Consider the following 7,847-nt stretch of genomic DNA (forward strand, 5'->3'; position numbering starts at 1 on the left):
ACACCATGTAAGTTGTATTTTTTTATTTCCAACCATTTTTCGCACAATGGTCTCTCATCGTCTCCCTCTCTCTCTCTCTCTCACACACACACTGTGTAAGCTGCATCTTTTATTTCTAAAGATTAATAAATTGAGTGACTATGAAACTGACGTTTTTTATTGTACAATACATAAATTTAAAAAATATTTTTTTATTATTAAAATTTGATAATTTTATGAATGACTATATCTTTTTAAAAAGTAAAAAAATTTAGAGCTTTGATTTTTTACATTTTCTAAATTATTTATTTAAATATTGTCAAAAAATTTTATATTTAATAGATAAATCATTTACTAAATATGAAGTTTTTTTATTACTTAAAAAAATATAATATTTATGAATTATTTTTGTTATATTTTTAAATTATTTAAAGACTGTTTTGTTGATAATATTTTTAAAAATATATTTTAGAGTAAAATTATTAATATCATATTATATTTTTTTACTTCAATTAATATTTTTTATATGATACAATATTATTTTTTTTTAAATAATTTATTTTGGTATAAGGATAAGAACTAAAACTATTTTTTTCCTTTGATTCCAGGATCAATCTGAAAATGAAGTAGTTCATTCATCTCTCGAATCGTCACATCACTCTTATTACACAACAACCTCAGACCAACTACCGGTATGTTAAAATTTTTTAGAATATTAGAACGGATTAGCTTAAGGTCTGATTCATCAGTCAGTTTGATCTAATTTTAACAACTATATTCTAAGGCATATCATCACAAATGTAGATAATTTTTTATATCCACACAATAGTCACTCTCTAAAAGATATTAAATATTTTTAATGGTAAATATTAATTTGTTTCGTAAATACGAAAGAGAATAGTAATAGTCCTTTCCTTTCTAAATACCATGGAATAACACTTTTAATTTCTTTTTTCAATTTTAGTTTTAATTTATTATTGTTTTTCTGTATTTTAAGTTAATTAGTTTGGTCATATTTATTTAAAAGTACCAAAAATAAGATTAAGAACTAAAACTATTATATTTTTTGTTTCATTTGATTTTAGGATGATGTAGTTTATTTATCTTTTATTATCATTAGATTATCATAAGTTCATAATTTGGATGCGATATTGTTCTATTATTGGAGATTGCTACAGTAACTTTTTAGAAGGAATACTTACTTTAACCAACTTTTATATTTTAAACTAGAACAGGGATCTGTGTTACGTACGGACATGAATAAAATAACCACATGCAATTATTCTCTATGCAAAGCTAATTGATGAATATAAATAATCTAGCTTTAAATAAAAAAATTATATTTCATGGCGTAACAATCACTGAATCATATAGTGCAAGAATTACTTTCACCATTAAAATATAAAGAATATGGAATCATAAAACATTATTAAAAACCTGTCTGAAGATAACAAAGTATAATATTACTTCCTAGACAGTCTTCTCTTAGATTTAATTTTAGACAGAATAAATGTAATAATAAATTAAATAGTATTTACATTATTTGTTAGATTAACAATAGTTTATTAAGGAGATGATATATCATATATAATACAATAATTAAAAGAATAATATATTCATAAACAAATATATGCAACCATGAAACACATAATGTAAGTTATGTTCATAGTTAATTACTATAATAGAAAGAAAATTGTAAAAAAAAATAGAAACTAAAAAATTTATCACAAAATAAACAAGGGTCACTCTCCGATACAGATGCAAGTTGATACAGATATACAGAAATTTTTTTTGCTTTACTACCAGATCGACACGTGGCTCTGGCAGATGCAAGTTGGTACAGGTGTTGGCAGGGCTTGTCGGGCGTGGATGGTAGCTATGGTTGAGCCAAGCAAGGTAGAGAAAATCGAGATTTTATGTGAAATCGAAAAAATAAATAAAAAACGTAAAACGTAAAATCTTAACAAGATTTAAATCGTAAAATCGTCAGACTTAGTACAAATTTCATAAAATCGATAAAATCATTTAAAATCGTAATATCAGAATATTTTAAGAGTTAAATCGAGATTCTAGCTACTATGGAGCCAAGGCTGTCTATGTAAATGTTAGCTGTTGGACATCTGGAGTGGGCTTTGACAATAATAAATTGGATATCCCAACAGATGAATTGGACCTCAAATATTTTGCATTTTGTTAACGGAATAGGAAAAAATAATTAAAAACCCATGTTTCAATACCTTTTTTATCTTGAAAAAAAAAAAAAGGAAAGAAACCCATTTTATTAATGCTTTGGGCAATTTCTTTGACTTAAAAATATATTTTTTGTCTAAGTTGACTTCAAGTTAATTTAGGTAGATATATATTAAAGTTGTATAATTGGATAATGAAAAATAATACCATTGACCCAAAAAAAAAAATGATACTATACTAATAAGGTAAGTTTTATTAATTTGTTTTGTTGAAAAAAAAATAAAAATAATATATTACCTAGAATTATCACTGAATATATTTTTAAAATTGAATTGTATGTAAAATAATTTTTTTGAAAAAAAAAGTATTTAAATGCATAAAACAGTAAATAGGACCTTTTTAATACTATTATAAACTAAATTTAATTTCTCAAATGAACACCACTATAATAATAATAATAAAAATATATGCAGGTGTAAAGTGTAATATTACTTATATTTGAATTTTATGGACTAAACTCATTTCAAAGTATAGGTAGTAAATTTATTGTGTTAAATTTTTAAGAATAATATAAAATTTTACAATAAATAAATTCTATTTAATCAAAGAAATAAAGTTATTAAAATCTTTTTTCAATTATTTAATTAATGATAAATCTAAGGAAAAGAAACTAATCGCATTCTGCATAGTAACAACAACAACAAACATAATCATTAGTGAATGAAATTATACACGCATAAAACTCAATAGAGCAAAAACCATGGGGGTCGACGATTCTACTTCTGATTGTGTTGAATTGGAGTAGAATATTGAAACCCTCGGCTTCGGCAGCAGGTTCGGCAGCGAAGGTGGAGGCAGTCTTTCTTGGCTTGGTTAACGCAGTCTCTGCAATTTGTGCCGCTTCCTAGACTCGATCCAGACGAAGAAGACCAGATCACGGTGAACCCGATCCGATTCGACTCATCAGAGAAAGACACCGAAACGTCGTCGCTTGGGTTTGTGGTGGTGTTTCTCTCACTAGATGGACCCAAACCGAAGGAGTAGTAGCTTGGTTGATGATGATCAGGCCATATCTCGAACCCTCGGTTGGTGGCGGTGCTGTTGGATGTAGATCTCTTCGTTTCTCAATAGCAATTGGATGTTGTTGTTGTTTTCTCCTTGATCTTCTTCTTTTTGTTTGCTATGATGTGGACCTAGAAAAACGAAGAAGATAACATCCATAGGAAGAAGCTTACAAGATGTATAAGTCCAATTATGTTAAACAAGTCCACCACTGATGAACAAAAATAAAAAACTAAAACAAAGGCGCAGCCCACCTCTCTAAATTTGAGGATTTGTAACATTGGCTCTTTATTAGCTTATTCCATTAGCGAGCTCCTCCTTCAACTACCATTGGCTCTTTATTAGCTTATTTCATTAGCCAGCTCCTCCTTCAACTACCAAGACAGACAAGGTTTCAAAGCTTTGCCCAACTTTCCCTGCCTCTAATACATTGCACACTTATCAACAAATTCTTGCATCTCTATACATAAATATGTATTATATAATTAGCCAATAAATAATTCATCTCATCAAATATTTATTATTCTATTATGATATTTTATTTGATTCTCTGGATAAAGAGTTAAAAATTATCAATTACATATACATAGTTTTATCACATTTATTATTAACATTATGACTATATCTTTTTTATGCTCGAGAAACAACTAAAATATTTTTTTTTCTCTTTTACATTAATTCTAAAATCATTCTTTTGAATTTTAAAATTCGTTTCTCTTAACCTCCAATACTAATCAACTTATTCTTTTCATTTTAACAATGAAATATAAGTTTTGACAGTAAATCACATATCCCAAAAATAAAATAATCGCGAGGCAATGGTACAAAGTCTTTCTTTGACTCTTCAAATCCAAAAACAGAATAAACATATAAGTGAAAAATTCTATCAAGAAGAGGACTAAATAAAAAAGAATTAGTTAGTAAACTTAGATTGCCAAAAATTTCTTTCAATAGTATCCTAAGAAGATTTAGTACTCCTAAGTATAACAATTAAACCTTATCCATAAGAATTATAAACATTCTTTGACAAAGTTATAAACTAAATCTCTTTCAAGGTTAAAAATAAATAAAGTTGCGGAGAAATAAAAAGTAATAGAGTTGAGGATTCTAAATTTTTGAATGAAAAAATTACTAAAGAACTTGTTCAAACATAAATGGTAATTACAGAACCCTACTAAACTTCAAATTTTATGATCTTCACACATAAAAGTAAGCAGAAAATTAAGATGATCAAACTATATTGTCAATCAACTCCCAAAACTATATGAAGATTGATGATGAATGAAATTATTTCCTCCCACTCGAAGGCCTCTTCCTTCACCATAGCTGCTACTTCACTCATCCTCTATAAAAAATAAGAACATTTCAAACTCATTAACAAACAATAACAACTACTGTCAGAATCTATTTCAAATAAATTACAAAGCTTCATCACCTCTTCATCATCATAATCGTCATTCACCACAGATTTTGACTTATTAGAATCTCCACTCTCATTCTAAAACATTAAGAGCTCAACCATAAGATTAGTATGAATCACAATATAAGAGAGAATCAAAATATTGAGTCAACGCAATTATCAATCCTTTGTTGTAGGCCCGTATATCCTCCTCATATGCTAGTCTATTCTCTAGCATTTGCTTGATATGAAGCTTTTTTCCCGAAGAATGATAATATAATGAATTAGAGAATAAATCCTAAAACAACAACCAAAAATTGGAAATAATTGTTATCCGAAGAAAGAAGAATAATAAAAGAGAATTTGCTTTGCTCACAGCATCGAACATGGACTTTCACCTAGCACCACCAGCTTTTCCAACCTAATCGAATTTTAAAAAAACATAAGCTAATCAGAACATTAAACAGCATTGAAAATTTGAAATCTCAGAGAAAAGAAGAAAAAACGATAACAAAAATAAATAGAGAAAAAAAAAATTTAATCCGAAGAGCTTGATTACATGGTATCAAAAATAGGAAGAGCTTGTATTTCATTGGATTTAATGAGTGCATCAAGAATTCAGAACAAAGAATATCGGTATCGTGTTCTAGTCCTTCGATCCTCCATTCTTGATTATCCTAAATAAAATCCAAATGAAATCTCCCCTTGTTTTAACAATAAACACGTGAAAGAACACAACTTGAACATTATTTGGGAAGAGCAGAAATCAGAAAACGGAACCAAGGAATGAGTCGATCAAAAAGTTGAATAAGCAAAGGAAGTAGAAAAATAGAGAATCGTTGTTCGAGAATTTTTGAAACCGAATTATACTGAACCAAATCCACCTGTTATACATAAACCTTCTGGGTGTGAAAATTTCAAAGAGAAATGCGAGGGAATCAAAACTATCTGGTATAGGAATCTGTCTCAAAACTAATTCGAACGAAAAAATAAAAATAATAAATAAAGCTCGAAGCATACTCCATTAACTATCACCAACTTAAAAGAGAGATCTAAAGAAAAGGAGTTAGTATATATGTACCAGTTTATTTCTTCCGTGGTTGAGCCTTCTGCGGAATTGAAACTCAAGGTTTGGTTATGTATTTTTGTGCGAAATCAAAAGGAAGAAGAAACTTATGAGATGGAAAGAGATGAAATGGAAAATGAAAAAAATGGGAATTGGGGAAGAACAAGAGTGAGGAGAAGAATTGAAAAAACAAAAGAGAAAAAAAGATCATCTTTCATAACTTTATAAGAGGTTAAAATGAATATCTTCTTTTCAATTTTAATTTTGAATTCAAAATTTAAATTTTAAATAACTGAAAGTATAAAACAAATAAAAAATTTATTATATAAGTAACATTTTCCTTATTAAAAACAGAAAATAATGTGGTGGATGCTATTGGTTGTGGTTTTTTATAAAGTTTATTTAGAAATTTATTTACAAATTATATTCATAACTAATTTTCACATTAAGCTAGCAATCCTAGTATGGTTGTTATGTAGACTTCACCCTTAAAAGCCGCGGTTAATGTGCAACACTAGGCCTGTTTGGGAAGTTTCAAAAGTAACTTTTTTTAGTTTTTGATTTATGAAAAGTAGTAGATTAGTAGTATTAATGTTTGGTGCAAATTTCAAAATTAAATTGCGGCTTTCTAAGAAATTATTTAAAAGCTTATAGAGAAGTTTAAAAAAATGACTTCTCTCATAATACTACTACTTTTTAGTTTTTACTACATTTTTATAAAATAAGCACTTTTAGAACTAAAAATCTAAACACAAAATAACTTATTTATAAATTATTTTTAATATAGTCATTTATTGTTTAAGCTATTTTTTCAAAAGAAGTTTAATTAAGTTATTTACCCAAATTAAACAATCTTACAGTATTCAACATATTTTTTATAATAAAAGTAGATTGAATTAAATAAATTTTTTGTATGATCTCATATTATATATATTTACCAATATTTTTTTTTCATTATTATTACTCAACATTGCATCAAATAGAAAAAAAAATCATATTCTCACCAACATTATAATTGCCTGGGCAAATAAAAAAAATTAATCAAATTTTATTTTATTAGGCTCTTTTAGGATTTGAATCCTTTAAAAATTTTTAATATTTTTCTAGACTATACATAATTTTATCAAAATAATCTTATTTTTCACGGGTATATATAATGGTATAAGATAAATTTCATTTTTATTATGAATATCTTTACTAATTTCGAATATTTGTAAACAAAGATAATAATTTATCCATAAACAAAAACCAATTACAACAAATCCATACACATTCTTCAACAACTTTTTCTATTATTTTACACCCACCTACACGCATATTCCCTATTCTATAGTTTCAGTAACCCGCCCTCAATTTTCTTTGTTGGCGCATATTCATTTATCCAAATTGCTACCCATTGCACCACTTCTTGGTATAACTGGTACTTCCTTGAAAATCGAAGCAAGCATAACAACCCTATTTAACATGTATTTTGGTGAACCTCGGGTTAGTTTATATATATATATTTTTTACTTGTTATAGTATTTAATTTTAGTTTAGGTTAGTTTATATTTTTTACTTGTTATGATATTTAATTTAATATATTTTTAATTTAATTAAAGGATTGGATTTTATATTAGACTTTTTATATATATATATATATATATATATATATATATATATATATATATATATATATATATATATATATATATATATATATATATATATATATATATGTCGAGATGGAGCGCAAGGAAACTACCCCTAAATGCATAACTACTTTGTAACAACCATATCACTCTTAACCTTTTTTTTTTATTATTATTGCATACAGTACCTATTATAGTAGATTTAAGTTATTATCATTAAGTTGTTTCATTTATTTCATGCATTATATATATGAACATAAAAGGAGTAAACTTGATTTTTTTTACTTTTATTTAGTCTTGTATTAACTCATGTTAATTTTTTTTAAAAGAAAAAATTGAAAATTTAAAAGGTTTATATAATAATTAAATTTAAAAATAAAATCAGAATCAAGTAATTTGATTTGAAGTTTGAATTACTTCCTAAAAAGAAGCAGCCTAACAAGTAACAACCCTATTTAACATACTTTTTTGAATTTTATATTTATAGGTTTATGATTAGATTTTCTCTCGAATACATTTT

General features: G+C 26.4%; 1 long non-coding RNA gene across 1 annotated transcript; it reads right to left on the bottom strand.

The window, feature by feature from the left end:
* Positions 1–2,785: 2,785 nt before the first annotated feature.
* Positions 2,786–5,905, bottom strand: LOC112758407 (uncharacterized). The gene is made up of 5 exons (XR_011873798.1): positions 5,712–5,905; positions 5,007–5,051; positions 4,667–4,928; positions 3,486–4,576; positions 2,786–3,362 (listed from the first exon to the last, which is right to left on the bottom strand). It is a non-coding gene; the product is annotated as an uncharacterized lncRNA (long non-coding RNA).
* Positions 5,906–7,847: the final 1,942 nt, after the last annotated feature.

Source organism: Arachis hypogaea, chromosome 16 (genome assembly GCF_003086295.3).
Source record: "Arachis hypogaea cultivar Tifrunner chromosome 16, arahy.Tifrunner.gnm2.J5K5, whole genome shotgun sequence".
In the NCBI taxonomy this organism is placed as follows: domain Eukaryota; kingdom Viridiplantae; phylum Streptophyta; class Magnoliopsida; order Fabales; family Fabaceae; genus Arachis; species Arachis hypogaea.